General features: G+C 35.7%; 1 non-coding gene across 1 annotated transcript; it reads left to right on the top strand.

Moving 5' to 3' along the window:
• The first annotated feature begins 10198 nt into the window (after positions 1-10198).
• LOC144372841 (U6 spliceosomal RNA) lies at positions 10199-10305 on the top strand. Its single transcript, XR_013432700.1, has one exon. It is a non-coding gene; the product is annotated as a U6 spliceosomal RNA (small nuclear RNA).
• Positions 10306-22533: the final 12228 nt, after the last annotated feature.

The following is a 22533-nucleotide window of genomic DNA, read 5'->3' as shown; positions in this document are numbered from 1 at the left end:
TCTTCCGAAACTGCTTATATATTTACCTATTAACTCAACAATTGCACTTTTTTTTTAACTTTTTCAGTGCTGGGGAAGGGTATCTAGGGCAAGTGCTCTACTGCTGAGCTATAGTCCCCCAGCCCTAACTTCTAAAGATACTGGGAATACAACAACAAATGTTTAAAACTTGTATTTACAAAACTATGTTATTCAAGCATTAATTATAATAATACAAGATGGTCACAAAAGGCTGAAACAACCGTCATCAATGAAAGTTGTTGAATAAACCAAGGAAGAAAGAAAATAATTTTAAATACTGCTAAGAGCTGGTTTCCAGAATATATATTTTTAAAATGAAGTAGAGAAAAATATTTGTAGAATATTATTTGTATCTTAGAAAGTGAAAAAAGATGAGTATATTATTTCTTATAGCTTTGAGGTAAAATTGACATGCAATAAATTACATGTATTTAAAGTGTGCAATTTGATAAATTTTAACATGAAATTATGAAATCACCATTATAATCAAGATAATATACACATCCTTTACTTCCAAAAATATTCTCATTCTCTAGGTAATTCTGCCCTTTGTCACCCTTCCTTCTTGCCCCCCACTTTCCCATTCCTCCAGCAAAATGTCTATCTTAATAGATTGCTTTGTATTCCTCAAGTTTTATGTGTATGGGATAATGTATTTTCTATGGCTTCTCTTATTCAGCATAATTTGAGATTCATCTACATCAGTTTATCTATCATCTATTTTTATTGCTGAGTAGCATTTCATTATATGTACATACCACAATTTGTCTATCATCTATTGATAGACATTTGGATTTTTTTCCAGTTTGGGGCTTTTACAAATATAAAATTCCTCCTATTGCTATATAACTTATCTTTTCTTTGGAAAAGAATGGTTGGATATGACTGGTATATGTTTACCTTTTTAAGAAGGTGATTCTACCACTTTATATCCCCACCAGCTGTGTACCCATCCAGTTCCTCCATCTCCAACCACTCAGCACAATTGTCTTTAATATTAGATATTTAATAAGTGTGTAGTGGTAACTCTTATGCTTCAAAATTGCATTTCCCTGATAATTATGTCAAGCATTTTTAATGTCTTTATTTACTATCTGTTTATCTTCTTTGATGAAGTGTTATTTTACAGGACTATATTTTTTCTAATGAGTTCTAAGAGTTCTTCATATATTCTTGATGCAAGTCTTGATAAATGCTTTACAGTAATTTCCTCCCAGCTTGTGTTTTGTCTATTTCATTCACTTCAAAGTGTATTTTGAATTACAGAGGTTTTAGTTTGATGAATCCCACATTGTCAAATCCTTTTTAATGCTTTTGTTGTCAAATTTAAGAAATCTTTGCCAAACCTAAGTTCAACAAAAATTTTTCTCTTATTTTTTTCCTAGAGGTTTTGTAGTTTTGAGTTTAATATTTAAGTCTGTGAGTTAATTCAGGTGTCTAATGCAAGGCATGGATCAATATTTTGCATATAAATATGCAGTAATTTCAGTACCATTTGCTAAAAAAACTTTCCATTCTCTACTTGTCTTTCCATCTTTGTCAATGACTGTTGCCATATATATTGTGTATCTATCTCTGAATTCTTGGCTCTGTTCCAATGTTTTGTCTGCAATCCTGATTACTGTAGCTTTAGAATATTTTTTTCTCTTTTTTTCCTCTTCGTATGGTACTAGGGATTGAACACAGGACCTTGCATATGCTAGGCAAGTGCTCTACCACTGAGCTACATCCCCAGCCCTAGATTAAGTCTTGAAGCGACGGATTCTAGGTCTGTTGCAATCAGCTTGTCATTTTCTACAAAACTCTGCAGGAATTTTGATTGGAATAATGTTGACTCTGGTGATTAAACTGGGATGAATGGACACCTTAGTCTTCTGACTCATAAATTAGGTATATCTCTCCATTTAGGTTCTCTTTAATTTCTATCAGCAATATTTTATAGTTTTGAATATATACATTTTAGTTTTTGCCACGTTTATGTTTAAATACTTCATATTTTTATTCTATTGTACATGGAAATCTTTAAAATTTCAATTTCTAATTATTCATTGTTAATATATAGAAAATATAATTGCTTTTAGATGTAAATTTTATCTGTCAACCTTACAATAGCGTTTTTCTAGATCATACCAAATTGTATCTATATATATTCATGTTATCTGAAAATAAAGAGAATTTTATTTCTTCCTTTCCAATCTGAGTGCATTTTATTTCTTTTTCTTGCCTTAGTATACTAGCTATTTCCTTACTGCACCCCAGTACAATGCTAAATAGATGTAATGAGAGTGGACATCTCTGTTTGGTTTCTGATCTTGGGGAAAAGTATTCAATTATCAACCATTAAGTATGAGGTTAGCTGCATTTTTTCAGGGGATATTTTAAGCTCCCTTCTATTCCTAGTTTGTTGTTTGTTTTTCTACATCAATAATAAATGCTGAGGGGCTGGGGTTGATACTCAGTGGTAGAGCACTTGCCTAGCATGTGTGAGGCAATGGGTTCGATTCTCAGCACCGCATATAAATAAGTGAATAAAATAAAAGTCAATCAACATCTAAAAAAATTTTTTAAATAATAATCAGGGCTGATTTTTTTTTTACATGTCGATGGGATTTATTGTCACCTACTTGTACATGCACACAAAATAACAATATAATTTGGCCAATATTACTCCCCAACATTTCCCCCCTCTGCTATATTTTTTAAATGCTTGTTTTGTATCTCTTGAGCTAAACACAAAGATTGTGCTTTTAGGTACATCAATGTGGTAAATTTCATTGATTTTCAAATGTTAAATAAATTTTGGATTCTTGACATAAATCCCCATCATCAGTCTAGTTTTTGTCTATGATGTATTTTCCTTTTACATATTGTTGTATTTGACTTAAATTTTTGTTTAGAATTTCTGTACAGATTCATTGGAGATCTCTTGAGAGGTATGTGATTTTCTTTTCTTGTTATATCTTTGTCTTGGTTTGGTGTAGTGATAACACTGGCTTCATAGGAGAAATATTTCCTTGCTTTAATATTCTGCAAGGGTTTAGTATGACTAATACTATTAGGAATTAGTATCATTTCTTCCTTACAGGAATTGGATCACCAATAAAGCTATCTGGGTCTTATATTTTTTTCTTTGTAGAAAGGTTTTTACCTATACCTTCAATTTCTTTAATAGTCAACAAGGTTTATGAAGTTGTCTGTTTTTCTTGAGTGAACTTTTGCAATTTGTGGCTTAAATAGAATTTCTTCATTTCATCTAAATTGTCAAGTTAATTAACATAAACTGTTCATAATATCCCCATTATCAGTCTAGTATCTGTGAAATCTGTAGTTATATCCCTTCTCTGATTGCAGATATTGGTAATCTGTGTCTCCTCTTTTATTTCCCTCACTAGATGTTGATCAATTTTATTCATCTTAAAGAACTAGCTTTGGGTTTCATTGATTTTCTCTTATTTTCCTTTTTTAAAATTTTACTGACTTATAGTCTTTATTATATCTTTTTTTCTTGCTTACTTGGAGATTAACGTATTTTTCCTTTTCTAGTTTCTCATAGTAGGAACTAAAGTCAATGACTGAAGACTTCTTTTTTAATAAAGCTATCTTGGGCCTGGTAGTGCTATAAATTTTCCAATAACGCTTTAGTGACATTGCACAAATGGATATGTTGTTTTCAGTTTTATTGAACTCAAAATATGAATTTCTTCTTTGATTTATTTGACTCAAAAATTATTTAGCAGTGGGGGCTAAGGTTGTAGCTCAGTGGTAAAGTGCTTGCCTCACATGTGTGAGGCACTGGGTTCGATCCCCAGCACCACATAAAAATAAATGTACTGTGTTGTTCATTTATACATACATATATATATATATATATATATATATATATATATATATATATATATATATATATATATATATATTAGCAGTCTGGCACTAAAGTTTTCAAATATTTGAGAAATTTCCAGATTTTTCCATTATTGATTTCTCATTTTATTGTGTTCAGAGAACAAGCTTTGCCTGACTTTGAATACTTTTATATTTACTGATAATTTTTTTAAGATCCAGAATACACTTTATCTTGGTAAATGTTCCATGTGCACTAAGCTCCTTGGGAGTTTTCTATAAACGTCAATTAATTTCAAATGGATGGATTGATTATGTCATTCACACTTTCTACAATCTTACTTTTATTTTTCATTTTCTGCCAATTGCTGAGGAGAAGATATTGAAATCTCTAAATGTAATCTATAGGATTCATCATTTTCCTCATAATTCTATCAATTTTTATACTTCATGTATTTTGAAGGTCTAATATTAAAAGTACAAGCATTTAAGTTTATTATATAATCTTGATTGATTCCTTTATCATTAGGAAATAACTTTCTTGAGTCTCGATGATATATTTTGCCCCACAACCTCTTTTGGTTTAATGTAGCTACTCCAGATTTCCTTTCACTAGTGTTTAACATGAGATACCTTTTTCAATCATTCTAATTTTGACTTCTTTGTGTCTATTTACAGTGTTACTCCCTTAGACATCTATTTGGGTCTTGCTTCTTTAGGCAATATGACAATCTCTGTTTTTAACTGATGTATTTAGATACTTTCCACTTAATAGGATTACTGCTGTGCATAGGTGTAAGCTTAATATAATCTTCTATTTGTTCCTTCTGTTCTTTGTTCTTTTTCTTTTCTTTCTGTCTTCTTTTGCAGAAATACCACTATCGGTATTTTTAGTGATTCCTCTATTGGCTTATTAAGCTATAACTCTGTTTTCTAATCTTAGTGCTTCAGGGTTTAGAATGTACATCTTTAATTTGTCACAATATACCTTCAGATGACACTGTATTACTTCACATATTCAATAAGAACGTTACAATAATTACTACCCTTCTGAGATTTATACTGTTGTCATGTATTTTACTTTACATGTTTTCTAAATCCCATACTACACTGATGTTTGTCTTTAAACAGTCAAGGACTTTTTAAAATGTTCAAATAAGAAAAAATTATTTTAAATATTTATGCACACAGTCACCATTTTCAGTGTTCTTTACTCCTTTATTCCATTATTTCCATCTGCTGTCTTGGTGCAAGTGTAGGGTGAATTCTTTCAGCTTGTATGTCAGTACAAGTCTTCATTTTAGAAAGATATTTCACTGGGCATGATATTATCGGCCAACATTATTACTCTTCAAATATATTAAAGGTATCACTCCACTATATTCTCTTATGCCTAATTTCTGACAAGAAATCTGATGTCATCCTTAGTTCTTCTCTACATAAATGTTTTCTCTAACTGCTAAGATTGCTCTTTATCACTGGTTTTGAGCAATTTATTTATGATATAATATACCTTGATATAGCTTTATTCATGCTTTTTGTACTCTAGTTCCTTTTAATATCTTGGATCTGCAGATGTACAGTTTTCACAAATTTTTGAAAATTTTTGGCCATCATTTCTTAAAATATTTTTCTGAATACCTCTCAATGCTCAACTTGAAACTGTCCCACAGCTCACTGATGCTCTGGTTCACTTTTCTTTAACAGAAGAAATTTTTCCTGTGTTTCATTTGGGGTACTTCTCCTGTTATGTCCTCAAGTTCACTAACAATTTCATCACAATGCTTATTCTGACATTAATCCCATCCACTGTGTTTATCATATATTTTCAACTCTAGAAGTCTGATTTTCTTAAAATATATCTTCTATATCTCTTTTTACCTTTTTAACACACGAAATATGGTAGTAATAACTTTTTAAAAAATGCCATTACCTCATTCTAACATCTCCGGCAGTTCTCGGTTGGCTTTGATTGGATGATTCTTCTCCTCATCATTGTGGATTGTATTTTTCTTGCTTCTTTGCATGCCTGGTAAGCTTTGATTCGATGCCATACATTACGAATTACTATTCTTAATATTTTGTATACAATTAAATTACTGGAAACAATTTGATTCTCTTGGGTCTGAATATTTGCTAGGTATGACATAAATTGTAATAGTCAGTCCGAGGTAACGCCCTTCTGATTATTCTACCCAACTTCCTTAGATAGTTTTTTCCAGGTGCTATTCTGGTCCCTGTGTTAGGACCTGTTCCTTCTAATCACTTAAGATTGTTTCTCTGACTTGCTAAGCAGTTTCATCACACTTATGTGCAGATCAATACCCTGCTGAACACTCAGAGAGCCTTTCACAGATTTCCAGAATTGTCTCTCAATGTAGCAACCTTCTTTTGGTACTCCACCCTGTGAATTCTAGTCACTTCAGTTTTCCTGGAATCTCAGCACCATCTCTCAATTCATGGTATCCTCTGGTTCTGCCTGACTTCCCCTTCTTTGTCATGGCTTGGGAATCTCTTAACATAGTAAAAGCTGGGACAACTAAAGAGCTCACAGCATTTGTTCCTTATGTTTCCAGAATCATTCTTTGTTGCTTGATCTTCAATGTTGCTGGATCTTCAAATTTTATCTGTTTGTGGGTTTTTTTTTCATATTTATTTTAGTTGTTTCAGTTGGGAAGGTGAAGCCAGTACCTATATAAAGCTATCATAGCTAGATGTATAAATCATTTGCTTTTCTTTTTCTTTTTATGGTGCTGGGGATTGAACACATGGCCTCATGTATGGTAGGCAAGTGCTCTACCACTGAGCTACATATCCCTTTTCTCATTTGCTTATTTTTTTAATAGCAGAATACATAATGAAATAAATTTTAAAAGTTAACTATAAAAGAGAGTAACATCAGGGTAGACAGAACTGGGACAAAAGCTAGAATTCTTTCAAAATCAGGCAGGAGAATCACAAGTTCAAAGCTAGCCTCAGCAACTTAGCAAGTCCCTATGCAATTTAGTGAGAACTATCTCTAAATAAAAAATAAAGAGGCTAGGTATGTGGCTCAGTGGATAGGAGCCCTGGGTTCAATCACCAGTACTAGAAAACAGAAACAACTTATTTTTACAAATTAACTTTGGCTCTTCTAAATATTTAAATAAATGTAAAATAAACAAAAAAATCTTTATAAAGTAATACCTAAATATTGAAAGCAAAAATGAAACAACCTGTGACATCAAGTTGGTGACAAACCACAGAAATGAATTAGTTCAAACATACCTTAGTGGGATATAGCTTAAAGACAAGAGAATTTCATTTCAGGAATACATTCCTGAAAGTATTTTAAATAACATAAATATAGTCTTGTGTTGCTTAATGATGGGAATAAATTCTGAGAAACACGTCTTAGGCAATTTCAGCATGTAAACATCATTGAGCATACTTATACAAACCTAGAAAATATAGCCATTTCCACACATAGGTATTCATATATGGTATATCATCGCTTTGGGGATAAAAACCTATAAGATATTATTATACTGAATTCTGTAGACAATTGTAACGTTGTAAATGTTTATATATCTAAACATATCAAAACACAAAAAAGATATTAAAAATACTAGGTGACAAGAATTTTTTAGCTCCATTATTATGAACTAATGACCAAAATGTCATTAAGTGGCACAAGACTGTAAACAATTATACTGATGTCATTGAAAACTGGAACTCCAACATCAGAGAAAGAAAACACAAATCTAAGATAGATGAAGTGAAGTAAAATCTCTCCTGAATTTTCATGGGAATTATCTAAATGACATGATGAAAAATCCCCACATATTTCTGAGCTTTGTTCACTAAAAAGGCCTACAAATGACAGTCAATTTGAGCAATAAGCAATCCTAGTACTTGGAATGTAGCCTCTAAATATCATTTCCTATTGAAAGGAACCAAAGTTCTTTTAGAGAAATAGTTCCTTCAAGGTCTGGACAGGGAATGTTTAAGATGAACTTGGAATATCTCATAGTTCAAAAGCAAGGGAAATAGGTAACAATGACCACTAGGTGGTGGCAAAGGGTCTCAGGAGCCAAGATAAAGAGGCTTCTGCAAGGCAAAAGGGGGAGAAATTGAGCATCAGGTAAGAACAATTACTATTCCTAACTGGATTAAACACACCAAATATTTTTAAATGCATGACATCATATTGACTCTTAAATAAAAGTTAAAAGGATTTCAAAAGCCCCTTTGGGTATCATTTGATAATGCTAGAATACCACCTTACTATTCTGAAAAGTAATGAAGAAAAGGAATCAAATGTTTATCTCCTGCCTTAACTATACAAACAAAATATCTGTGTAAAGAATAATCAATCATAGCCAGGCGCCGTGGCACACACTTGTAATCCCAGTAGTTCGGGAGGCTGAGGAGGGAAGATAGCAAGTTCAAAGTCAGCCTCAGCAAAAGCGAATTGCTAAGCAACTCAGTGAGACCCTGTATATAAATAAAATACAAAATAAGGCTGGGGATATGGCTCACTAGCCAAGTGCCCCTGAGTTTAATCCCCAGTACAAAAAAAGAAAGAAAGAAAGAAAGAATCATCAATCATAAATTTTTATTTGTATAGGCATCCCAGCCTTTAAATGAAGAAAGAAAAATCCCAGCAACTCAGACCATTGCTATTTTGCAACCTGTAATATATTAGCAAATCTCACCAAGGTCACTGTTGACTAGTAGTCAACATCAAAGGAGAGGACATGCAGATGTCAATGCAATATTTTATTAAGTTTTCATAAGAAACAGAATTGAACCTAAACCTGACTACCAATTTCCAAGAAATATAAAGCAACAGAGAAAGGCTGAGGTTGTTAGCTCAGCACTTGCCTAGAATGCATGGAGCCCGAGGTTCAATCCCCAACACCACCAAACAAACAAACAAAAAAAAAGGCAATAGAGAAAACAGGTTAAATTGTTGTACCAGGGGGATGTCATTTATTCACCAAAACTACAATATATCCTAGAAGTCCCACAAACATATTTTTTTCAATTATCGCAAAAAGTTACAACAAAAGGATAAATCAATAGAGAGTAACTTATATGAGACTTTTTCTCCCACTGAAAGCAACCAGAAAGTTGGAATATATATATATATATTTGGTATCAGGGATTAAACTCAGAAGCACTTGATCACTGAGCCACATCCCCAGTCTCAGCCCCATTTTGTATTTTATTTAGAGACAGGGTCTCACTGAGTTACTTAGCACCTCACTTTTGGCTTTGAACTCATGATCCTCCTGTCTCAGCCTCCCGAGCCACTAGGATTAAGGCATGTGCCACCATGCCCAGTCAAAATATATTTTTAAAGAGCTATTTTTCAGATAGAAAGCCACAAGGGACATGCAACTGTCACCCCTAAGAGCAGGAGAACAAATAGATGAGCATTTCACCTGGAGGCACCCTCTAGACCTCAGTTTGGGAAGGGGAACCCAAATAGGGCATAACAGTCTCACTGAGGAGAGAGAGACCAGAGTTCCAGGAGATTAAGCAGCCAAAAATATGTAGAGAAAACTACCAGAAAGATGGGAGCCACAAAGAAAGAGAGTTCCAGAAATCTGCATGGAGGTGGTCTTCAGTTTGGGGCTATATTCTAAGCAGTACCTGCAAGGGCCAAGAACAACTATAAGCTAACCAATCCCACAGTTGGCACTGAGCTGGGAGAAGTCTGGATTCCAGCTAGCCAGAGAGAGTTGACATACAAAAACAGTATGGTCAACAAGCTCATGAAGAAGTATTTGATCCAGGCATCATGGCACATGTCTGTAATCCCAGCAACTCAGAAGGTTGAGGCAGGAGGATCCCAAGTTTGAGGCTGGCAACTTATCAAGGGCCTAAGCAAGTTAGTGAGACCCTATCTCAAAAGAAAAAGAAAGTTCACTCAATATCATTAATTATCAGGAAATAAACTCACAAAGACATACCCACTAGAATGGCCCAAGTGCTAGTGAAGATGAAGTCAAGTGGAAGTCTCCTAAATTGCTGGTGGAAGTATAAAATGATTGTGGTCATTTTTTAGCATGGCTTGACAGTATCACATAAGGTAAAAACATACATTAAATGTAGGAGGCAATTGCACTCCTAGATATGAGTCCATTTATAGTGGCATATATATGAAATAGTACTGTAGGAAAAATGAATCTATAGTTAAAAAAAAGTTATCAGTGGTTGCCTGGAACAGGTGGTGAAGGAACTCACTGGGAAGGATCCCAAGGAAACCCCTTTTCTAGTGAAAAAACTGTTCTATATCTTGATTATGGTAGTTTTTACATGGGTATCTACATTTGTTAAAACTCAGAGTGTGCTTGCTTTGGCAGCACATATACTAAAATTGGAACAATACAGAAAAAATTAGCATGGTCCCTGAGCAAGGATGACACCCACATTTGTGAAGCATTCCATAGTTTTGTGGAACCAACCCTTCAACAGATGAATGGATAAAGAAACTGTGGTACATATATGAAATGGAATATTACTTATAGCCTTAAAAGAGAAAAAAATTATGGCATCTGCGGGTGAATGGGAATATCAGGTTAAGGGAAGTAAGCCAATCCCAAAAACCAAAAGCTATATGTTCTCTCTGAAAGTGGATGCTGACCCATAATGGGGGTAAGGTGGGTGGTAAGAGGCATGGAAAGAATGGAGGAACTTTGACTGGGCAAAGGGGAGGTAGGACAGGTGAGGGGGCATAGGGATAGGAAAGATGGTGGAATGAGATGAACCTTATTACCCGAGGTACATGTAGGAATACAAATGTGTTGTGTACAACTAGGAAAAGTTTTGTTCCATTTATATAAAATGAATCGAAATGCATTCTGCTATCATGTATAACCAATTAGAACAAATTAAAAAAAAACTCACTGATATTGGCTATCAAGGAATTACTGTTAAGTTGGGTGATGGCCCGTGGGTTCATTATACTACTCTCTGTGCTTTTCTTTAAAGCTTTTCTAATTAAATTTATTTTTTAACTAGTACATAGAAACAAACATTATAATTATTGAAGTAGGTAACATGACATTTTGATGCATGATTACACTATGTAACGTTTAAATCAGTTAAATATATCTACCTCCTCAAACATCATTTCTCTATGGTAAAACTTTCACAACCTTTTCTTCTAGTATTCTAAAATGTACAGTATGTTATGGTTACCTATAGTCCCCTACTATTCTCTCTGCTCTTATTTGAAAGTTTCCATGATAAAAATACTAAAAATAATTTTTAAATTAAGATATAACTTCAAATATTTAAAGGATTTCTATGTAGAAAAGAATTCAGTTTTATAGAGGAAATCATGTGGAGGAAAATTTGGAGTCAATACGAGGATGAACTAGACAACAGAAGAACATATAGCCTTGTAAGAGAGTGACTCATGCTAGGAAATACTGGTGTACAGGCCTCATAACTACTCGTCAGGGCCACAGTAAAGAAAATAACAGCAATGAGTGAGAAACTAGACTAACAGCCTTCCAAGGTTTCTTCTAACACTAAGATTCTACTAAGATTCCATTGATCAATGAACCTGATTGGTGCACATCTCCCAAACACATCAGAGCCTATTACTCTCCAGTCCTATCAGATATCATACTACTTGTTTAAGATTTTACATTGATTTGTTCATAATTTTTGCATATATTTGTTAAGTCCTTTTCTTAAGGCTTTCAAAAATCACAATCATGCCTTACACCTGTTAGACTCTTTTAGTCCTCACACAATGTCCTGTACATACTGGGCCATCAAAATGCTTTTTTGAAATCTCCTTTCAAATCAGTCTTTTAACATTGTGCCTCTTCTTTGCCACTCACGTCTATGTCTTACCTATCACCGTACAATCACTGACACACCTGCACCACATTCGTGTCCCCCGACCTAGACCTAGAGGAGGGCTCTGTGCATACCTAAAAATATGAATAAAGAAATCCTTTCCATATCGTGAGGCTGTTAACTTTCCAAGTGATGCTGATTCATTCTGATAATCAAATTATGACTGTGGAAGACTGCTTTAATCACTGGAAATATCATTATTCTAACTGCCTGGCTTGTACATACCCCTTACCCAGGTGGCTGCCACCATCATGAACAAACATGGAGCCAACTGAAAAATGATTTGTTTCTCCCCACCACATCTATTCCACCCTGGTGGTCTTTCCTCCCCAGGTATTCATTGATTTATACCACCTTCTGACTGCCTACATGAGAATTAGGGGGTGCGTAGGGGTAAAACCCTTCAAAATGCCAGACACCTCACCAGACATTTTACCTTGCCAAATCATTTAATTCTTATGATTGGAGTAAGCATTATCTACATTTTTCAGATGAGGAAAACTTTTTTCAAAAGTTTACTTATTTGCCCAAACTTCTAAATGATAACCTTGGGATTTGAAACCACATCTACCTGGCTTCAAAATCTATACATTTTACAAGGAAAACAACAACATCATCTTTCTTACACAAGCCTTGAAATAACACAATCTATAGGAAACAACTTCAGTTGAGGAGGATTACTGTCACAAAGGCCCTAGGACCTCCAACCTCTAAAAGCTTTCTCATTCCTATAATTAAATTCTAAAAGTCCAATATCAACAAATACCAATGGGGGGGAGGTAAGTCCTAAAATGCTTAGATAAGCTTCTAGACAGATTAAATGTCTTGTTTGAATCATGATTTTCTTTAGAAAGATCAGCCTTAAGTGACTCTTTCTAAGAAACAGATCTAACCTAATTCCTTTTCATTCTTAAAACTTTCTAAGGATCCCCACTATTAATGGTCTAATGCTACTTTGGCTCATGACTTCAGTTAAGATTTGCTGGCCTCTCCAACAGGCCCATCCCCCTCCAACTTCACACTTTACAACACCAACTATTCACATTCTCCTGCCCTCCCCAAATATCCTTTCTTCATGTTTCCATTTCTCTGAACACATTTCTTCTGACTGCCAGCTTCCCCCACCACCCCAGCCTGTCTAATCAACAACAAACCACATGTCAGACTCCTGTTTGCCCTTTGCCTGTGCTTCAAACACATCTCAACCACTTTCTGACCTTATTGATCACCCTTCCAACCATAATAAATGCATTTATGGACAATAATGTTCTACCATCGAATAAATACCTCTCTTTCTGCCATTATCTTACTGTGTTTCAAGTGAATGCTGTTATCTCCCTGCCAGAATGAAAGGTTCTGAGGGGAAGAACCAAGTTTTTATAGGTGTGCAAATGTCCAGCCTTGGTAGACAGCAAATCTTCCTCATGTGCTAAACCAAGTAGCCATTAAAGCCACACCCCTATGGCTTTTGTTTCAGGAGCTATCTACTCAAAGGATCAGGAGTAATTTTCATAAAGACATTTTAAGTTCTTCACTTCATGACCAGAAGCCACTTAAAAACTAATAAATAATCAACATTCTAATTGAAGAAACTATGTCAAACTTACCATCTTAGACAAATAAAGCAAGAATGAATGTAACAAGAAAAGTATGGTGGTGGCATCTTCTGGCTCTTCCACCTTTATCTCTAGTTGGTTTTCTGTATCAGCAGCATCAACAGGAGTACCTTCTGTTATAAGTAGCTCTAAAATTGAAAGGGGAAATGGCTATTTTATTTTATGCTATAGAATAAGAATTGTCTCTCTTCAGTTTCAATATTCATCGAGTGTTTCACTAAATATATGAGTCACAGTGCCTGGAATATTTGGCTCTCCTAAAGACAATTAACACAGAGAAGAAAACTTCAAAATCCTTATTAGAGCTATTAGACCCTTCAATTATAAAATGAACAATCTCCAGTCTACTCTCCACTACTTCCATGGCCATACAACTGCTACCAGAACAATATTTACTCAAGGGAAAATTTAAAACCAGAGATATATAGACCAGGGTCACATTCAACAAACATGGATTTAGTGCTGGTGAAACCTTGTGTTTAAAATTTTAGGAAAGCTGAAAGAGAGGGAGTCTTGGTTTGCAGATTTGCAGGTGGAATGAGCCAAGGCTTAACACAGTATCTGGCACCTGGCAGAGATACTCAACAATTATTTATTGAATGGACAGATGACAGCTATTTAAAAAGAACACAGTAATATCAAGAGAGACTAAAGGGAATTGGATACAGACCTGCATTGAGGCTCTGTGAATGAGGTAGAATTCCAGTAAGAACTGAGAGCTTGTAGGGGTGGAATTTCAGTATGAGTTACAGCCTGGGGTACGTTTGATTAAACAGCAGGAGTCCAACATGCAGTTATTAAGAAGTTGGACCAGTTGCTTCTAAGGTCTTTCTCAACCCTGAGATTCCCATTCACTACTATTTTTTTAAGCTTTTGCCTAATTTTTTTTAGTTTAGTTTTTGATGGACCTTTATTTTATTTATTTGTATGCAGTGCTGAGAATCAAACCCAGTGCCTCACATGTTAGACAAGCGCTCTACCACTGAGCTACAACCCCAGGCCCTCCATTCACTATTGGTCTATGAATTTGACTGCTGGTGAAGTCTGCACCATTGGCTCAGCATCTCAGCAACCTGAGCGGGCTGGCTGAGGCGCCGGCAGAGCCGGAGGGGACACACGCAGGGTCCTGAGGCTCTGTCACTCCTGCGCCCCACCCGTCATCCTACGACCCCCTAGCCCAGCCCACGGGGCAGGGGACCGGGGGATCGGAGCCCCATGCGGCCCCAAAGAGCCACCACGGAGACCCTGGGCTGCCCGCCCACCTGTGCACTCACTGCTGCATTCGTCGTCTGCACAGAGTTTGTGCTTCCACAAGGGCCAGCCGGTGCTCGGGTCCAGTTGGCCCGGCACTCGCCAGGTCAGCCACAGCACGAACAGCAAGAAGAGCAGCACTGGCGCTGCAGCCATGTTGTGGTCACCTTGGGGAGTCGGTGACGGGGTGGAGTAGGCTGTGGCGGGTGTCAGGGGGCGGAGGCGGGGCTCAGGGGGGCGGGTGGGGTGGGTAGCAAAGCACAGAGGGGTGGCGCCCGGGAAGGCTTAAGCCTTTCCCGGGTGACACCTCAGCAGGGATATCTGGGGGTCAATCCACAGACTCTACTGGAGAACACACGGAGCTGGAGCTCCGTCCTTCTCTAGTCAAGACCTTCTCATGGACTGAAGACCTTCTCCTCTAGTCGCTGCCTTGGCAACTAGAACTCTCCTTCTCGTCCAATCACCTGCCTTTGCTCCTGTGACCTCACAAGCGACCCTCCACATGATTCTAGTAGTCACCCACCCATCCCCCCCCCCCCCCCCCGCCAACTGGTCCTTTCTGGCTTTCCTTAATGTCTCATTTCTGGTCCATCCTAAACTAGCCCACTCCACTTCACCATCACTCCCATCCCCCATTCCTGGTCTGGTACCTCCTTTTCTGAACTACCAAATCCCACCCATGACTTGTCACAGCTAGTCTATGGTTCCAGGCTCCCTCCCCTTCAATCTCCTTGAGGTTCCTTGAAGCCCCACCCCAAGATCCCTCTGATTAGGAAAGGGGAAGGTGAATGGAACTGTGAGTGAGGGTGTAAACTGGAGACAGTGGCCTGCTTTTTTTTAAGGCGGGGACAGGTGGGGGCAGAGAGATGGACATTAGTCTTCAGGCTAAGATCTTGAGATTCTTATCCTTATCCGTAAGGGAAGAAATTATTTAATTCAAAAGCATATTTTTAATTCTCATTTTGTGCTACCAAAGCCCTAGCATGGTGTGGGAGTGGATGAAAATCAAAAGACAAGATATCTGGTCCTGGTCGGAAAAAGTCCACAACTTAGTGGGAACCAACTGACAAAACCGATTGTCAGAGAAGAAAGCTAGAAGCTAACATTTCTTGAAAGCTTTATGTCCAGTTGTTATTCTGAAGGAAATTTTATTTTATTTTTTCTGACCTCTAAGAGGGATCTTACATTTTTCTACTTCCCTTTCCAAGACTATTCCCTCTTTTGCACTGTGTAATCTTGAATTTAAATCTGAATTAGTTGCATTGATTTTCCCTTGTGTTAATAGTCAAATTATGATACAATTTGAATTATTGAAATGCATATGGAGGGGTTTCTTTTCTTATTTTTAATGAAAACTCACGTTTTTTAAAATTAGCACCTAGGGGACTATAGGTGGAGACTTAATATGTAGAGTCATCAGCATGATAATTGTGATTAAATAAACACAAATCAGTTCATGACAGATGATTTCACTTACTATTATAATCAGCTTTCTCCTCTATAAAACAGCACAATTAGTCCTAAATTGACATTCACTAATTGTATATTAGAGTTTCAAGGAAAACAATGAAGAGTTGGTGACTAGCATAATGATTGAGATGTGTTTTGACATCAGTAATTATTATTATTTTTAAGATGGGGGTCTTGCTATGTTGCCTAACCTGATCTCCAACACCTGGACTCAAGCAATCCTCCTGGCTTGGCCTTCTGAGTAGTTAGGACTACAAGTCACCAAACCAGCCCAGTAATTATTGTTTAGTAGATCTCTTTTTGGACACTAAAATCACTACTAATATGATTGTATATGTTTGAAATTGGTTTTAGGAGCAACATACAGATTTGATGCAATTCCCATCAAAATACCCATGAATTGGTGTGAATATACTTAGTATACAATGAGAGATATGAAAAATTGTGCTCTATATATGTAATATGAATTGTAAAGCATTCTGTTGTCATATATAAATTTAAAATAATAATAATAATAATAAATGTCATTTTTCCAGAACTAGAACAAACAGTCCTGAAATCCATTTGGAAGAATAAAATATTCAGAATAGCCAAAACAATTCTAAGTCAATAAAGCAAGCTGGAGGCATCATCACAATACCTGACTTCAAATTGTACTACAAAGCTATGGAAATAACCACTGCATGGCTCTGTCATAAAACCAGATACATAGACCAATGGGAAAGAAGAGAAGACACAGAAAAAGATCCAACACAGTTAACACTCATCTGATTCTTGACAAAGATGCCAAAAACATATTGGGAGAAAAGACAGGCTTTAAACAAGTGGTGCCAGGAAAATTGGTTATCCATATGTAGACAAATAAGATTAGACCCTGTACAAACTTGAAAGAGATCAAAAGCCCAGGAATTAGACCAGAAACTATGCAAATCCTTGGAAGAAAATATACATTTGAGACTCCAGCATATAGGTACAGGCAATGACTTTCTTATTAGAACTCCTAAAGCTCAGAAAATAATGACAAAAGTTAATAAACAGAATGGCATCAAATTAAAAAGCTTCTGCACAGCAAAGGAAACAATTAGTAACATGAAGAAAGAACCTAAGGAATTGGAGAAAATATATTTGCTAACTACTCTTTTTTTTTAAGAGAGTGAGAGAGAATTTTTTAATATTTATTTTTTAGTTTTTGGCGGACACAACATCTTTGTTTGTATGTGATGCTGAGGATCGAACCTGGACTGCATGCATGCCAGGCGAGCGTGCTACCACTTGAGCCACATCCCCAGCCCTGCTAACTACTCTTTGACACAGGATTAATATCCAAACTATATAAGAAACTTTTAAAAACTTAACACCAAAACCTCAAATAACCTAGCTTAATTGGGCAAATGAATTAAACAGATACTTCTCAAAAGAAGAAATAAAAATGGACAACAAATCTATAAAAATGTTCAACATCATTAGCAATTAGGGAAATGCAAATCAAAACTACAGTGAGCTTTCATCTCACTTTAGTCAGAATAGCAGCCATCAAGAATATGAACGATATGGGGCTGGGGTTGTGGCTCAACAGCACATTGCTTGTCTAGCACGTGCAAGGCCCTGGGTTTGATCCTCAGCACCACATTAAAAATAAATAAATAAAAATAAAGGTATTGTGTCCAACTACTTAAAAAAATAATATGCACAATAATAAATGCTAGAGAAAATGTGGAGAAGAAGGGACACTTTTTTCTCTGTTGATAGGATTATAAATGAATATAACCACTATTGAAATCAGTATGGAGGTTCCTCAAAAGACTAGGCAGGAAACCACCATATAACCCAGCTATACAACTACTCAATGTTTATCCTAATGAATTAAAGTCATAATACTAGAGTAGTACATGCATACCCATGTTTATAGCAGCACAATTCACAGTTGCCAAACTATGGAACCAAACTAGGTGCTTATCAAGGATGAATAAATAAAGAAAATGTGGCATATACACACAATGGAGCTTTATTCAGCCATAAAGGTGAATTATGTCATTTGCTGGAAAATGGATGAAACTTGAGAACATTCTGTTACACAAAATAAGCTAAACTCATAAGATCAAGGGAGCCTATGTTTTCTCTCAGATGTGGAAGCAAGAGAGGAAAAAGGAAAAAAAAAAGTGAAAATCAAATGGAGATCAGTAGAGTGTAGGAAAGAGACCAGGAGAGGGAGGAGTGAAGGGAAAATACTGGGGAATGATATTGGCCAAACTGTAGTGTTATATTGTGCATGTGGAAATATGTAACGACAAATACTGCCATGATTTACGACTATAATGTATCAACAAAAAAATGGAAAAAATAAAAGAAAGCAAACAAAAGAACAAAATTGCTTTCATGTATATATGTATGTATGTATGTATGTATGTATGTATGTATACAGCCTAGCCAAACATCTATTGTGAGCATAACATTAATACTCTGGAACAGTGTTGAGCAAATCATAGCTGTAAGCCTGACACTGTTTTTTTTAAATTGTTCCCTTTATTCCTTTTTTCTCTTTCTTTCTTTCTTCCTTTCTTTCTTTCTTTCTTTCTTTCTTTCTTTCTTTCTTTCTTTCTTTCTTTCTTTCTTTCTTTCTTTCTTTCTTTCTTTCTTTCTTTCTTTCATTCATTCCTCTCTCTCTCTCTCCCTTCCCTCCTTCCCTCCGTCCCTCCCTCTCCCCCCCCTCTCTCTCTTTCTTTCTTTCTTATTTCCCAGGCTGGCCTGAACTCCTAGGCTCAAGTAATCTTCCTGCCTTAGCTTTCTGAGTAGTTGTGACTGTTGGAGCACACCACGGTGTCCAACAATGACACTTGCTTTTGTAAACAAAGTTTTATTAGAACACAGAAGCTTATATTATTTACCCATAGTCTAGGCTGTTTTTGGGATACACTGGCATTTGAGTGGCAATTAAGACTTGCCTACAAAGTCTAATATGTTTATTATCAGTTTCTTTTCAGAAAAAGTTTGTTGATCCATGATTAGATTATAGACTAAAGTCAGCAGAATGAATACATAAACATTTCTTTTCTTATGACTAAAATTGGCTGTATGAAATGAGATAAATGATCTATTAATTGCCAAGATATATGTCTCTTCCCTATAGAAAGTGTGTATTCAGGACTAGAAATCTTGGCACTGTGTCATGTCAAATGTAGGAAAAAACCTGGCAGTTCATTTTGATGAGACTTAAGAAATTTCTTTTCCAGGGCATTTTGAGGTGTATCTAAAATTTGTAGATAATACAGGGAAGAACATTTTAATCTGCAAATAGATTATGTTCATTATTAGTTTGTAATCATTTCACAACTATCATATAATATTAAAGCATCATAAGAGACTGCCTATCATAATAGAAACTTTTATGACTCTAGCCATTAACTTGTATTTTTCTACTTATTGTAGACCCATACTTTTAAGCTAGTGCTATTGGTAAAATATATGATTATTTAACTCTGATTGCCTTACTAATTTTGACCAGTTTATTTTTCAGATATCCATTTTGGGGTTTACTCTTTCAATTAATTTTGGGTTCCATGGGCAATGAAATTGTTGTTGAGTATGTAAGATGTTGCAGTTTCTATGTAAGTTCACCTAAGTGCTTCTACCACTATTGATGGGCAAGGATATAACTAATTTAGTACTTTTACTTGAAACTGTTATACTTCTACTGTACGGGATTTGTTTTCCTGACACAAAAGAGTATAAAACTAGAAAAACTAAACATTTTCAGGTATTAATTTCAGAGAGATGAAGCTCAAGTAAGATGGTGGTCATACTGAGTTAAGGAGAAAATTATCAAAGTGCAAGATTATCATAGTGGTTGGAATTTTGTGGACAAGAATGTCTGAGCTATTTATGGTGGGTGCAATGTGATTATGTGTGTGTGTTAGAGAGAGAGAATACTAAAAGCCTGGAGGAAATTTATTTTTGATATGAATGTACCAGATGAGACTCTTTAAGGCTTAGCAGAGTTTGACTGCTATAAAGGAGACTGAAGATGATGCTAAATGGCAATGTTGGAAGAAATTAGGTTTTTAGCAGAGTCAGGTTGCAGCAGCTTCACTAATATATCAGGTACTTAATTAAGAGTTCATAAATAAGCCTTAGCAAAAAGAACCACACAAAAAAGAGTAAAGGGAAAATGGTAGACCTAAATTTGAAACCAAAATTGATTCATGCTGAAAATGTATGAGGCAGCCAGAAAGGAAAAAGGAAAAGAAAGGTGTGTGTGTGTGAAAGGAATCTGAGGGCAATCAAAGGGAGATCAGTAGAATAGAGGAAAGGGATCAGGGGAGAGAGGAAAGCAGGTAAAAGAGAAATACTCAAGAATGATATTGGCTAAGTTTTATCACTATATTGTACATATGTATGAAAACATAACAACAAATCCCACCATTATGTACAAGTATAATGCACCATGAAATATGGAAATAAAGAAAAATACCAAACCTAGTGAGGCACGGAATATGCTTATAATCCCAGTGACTCAGGTGGATGAAGCAAGAGGATCACGAGCTCAAAGCCAGCCTTAGTAAATAGAGGTGCTAAAGCAGCTGAGCAAGACCCTGTCTCTCAATAAAATACAAAATAGGTCTGGGGATGTGGCTCAGTAATTGAGTACCCTGAGTTCAATCTCTGGAACCAAATAATAATAATAATAATAATAATAATAATAATAATAATAATAATAATAATAATAATAATAATAATAATAATACCAAATCTAATATGATCAAAACAATTCACCAGTAATTAGCCTGCATGACACATAAAACAGAATATCCTTTATAGGAAGAAAACATAATCCAGACTTCCTATGATGTATCATCTATAAATGACCAGAATATAATTAAAAAAATTTTTTTGGTACCAGGGATTGAACCCAGGGGTGCTTAACCATTGAGCCACAACCTCAGCCCTTTTTTGCATTTTATTTAGATACAGGGTCTCATTGAGTTGCTAAGTGCATCCCTTAGTTGCGGAGGCTAACTTTGAACTCTTGATCCTCCTGCCTTAGCCTCCTGAGTCGCTGGGATTATAGGCATGTAGAATATCATTAAATTTTGCCAGAATGCAAAGAAGATAGAAAAATGAGAACCACAAGAGAAAATATCACATATAAAAAAAGTTCCGTGAGCTGACCCAGATGTTAGGATTAGCAGAAAAATTTAAATAGTTTTTATAACTAATTTCAAGGAGTTAAAGAAAAGCTTAATCATAATGAATACGTAGATATGGGTGTCAACATATAAATGAAAAATTTCTTTTAAAAGAAATAAAAAGTACGGTATTGGAAACGAAAAATTCATGAAACAAATCTATCATCAGATTGTATAGTGCAAAAACAGCAAAAAGTTAACTTGGAGATAGACCAATAAAAATTATCTGGTCTAAAAATTAGAAAGAAAAAAATAGAGACTTGGTTACTATCAATACAAAGTGACCTAACATACATATAATTACATTTCTAGAAGAATAGAGGCATAAATTGTACAGAAAAAAAAAATATTTAAGACAATGATGACTAAAATTATCCCAAATTAACAAAAAAGATGTCAAGAGATTTAGGAAACTCAGTGAATACTAAGGTTAGTTACAAAGCAAATCACATCTAGATGCATCAGAGTCAACTGTAAATGATCAATTAGAAGGAAAAAGGTCTTGAAGGCAATTAGAAAAAAGTGGTGTGTTATGCATTGGTAAAAATGACTAAAATGATAGCTGACTTCTTATCAGAAATGAGAGGTTAAAGTTAATGGAAAGGTTTAAGGTGCTAGAAGACAAAAACTGCTAATCCAGGATAAATCTCTTCAAAACTGAAAGCAGAATAGACATTTTAAAATAAATAAAAAGTAAGAAAATTCAATACCAATAGATCTCTACTATTAACAATGCTAAAAGAACCTCTTCAGGATAAAAGGAGATGATCCATCAGGTAGAAACAGATGCACTGTGTGTTTTAGTTAACTGTGTAATAAACTTAATGGTTTAAAATAAAAATTCTTTGTTATTTTTTCCTTATTCTATGATTTGGCTTTACATAACCTGATGAGTCCTTTGCTCTAGGTATTTATTACTGCTTATGTGGTTTCCTTTCGCAGGGATTGTTTAACCAAAGGTAGAACTGACAAAATCCTCCTACCTCAGCCTCCTGAGCCACTGGAATTACAGGTGTGCACCACCACTCCCGTCAGAAAGCGAAGCAAAATCCAAAGGACCACCAGGTAAAGTGACATCTTACTCCCCTAGTCCAGCCGCCGTCCCCTCTCCACAATCTCTATTTGCAATGGAAATCTTACTCCTTCTGGATGGGACAGAATGATGCAAATCTCTGGCCAAACAAATGGGAAGGCAGCAGCCTATAGTCAGTTCTTGGTTCACTTCCGTTAGCCGGTACCGGCTCAAGGGGCGGGCAACTTCGTTCCAACCTTCAAAGGAGGAGTTGGGG

This window comes from Ictidomys tridecemlineatus, unplaced genomic scaffold (assembly GCF_052094955.1).
Source record: "Ictidomys tridecemlineatus isolate mIctTri1 unplaced genomic scaffold, mIctTri1.hap1 Scaffold_173, whole genome shotgun sequence".
In the NCBI taxonomy this organism is placed as follows: Eukaryota; Metazoa; Chordata; class Mammalia; order Rodentia; family Sciuridae; genus Ictidomys; species Ictidomys tridecemlineatus.
This window is presented reverse-complemented; position numbering and strand designations above follow the sequence as displayed.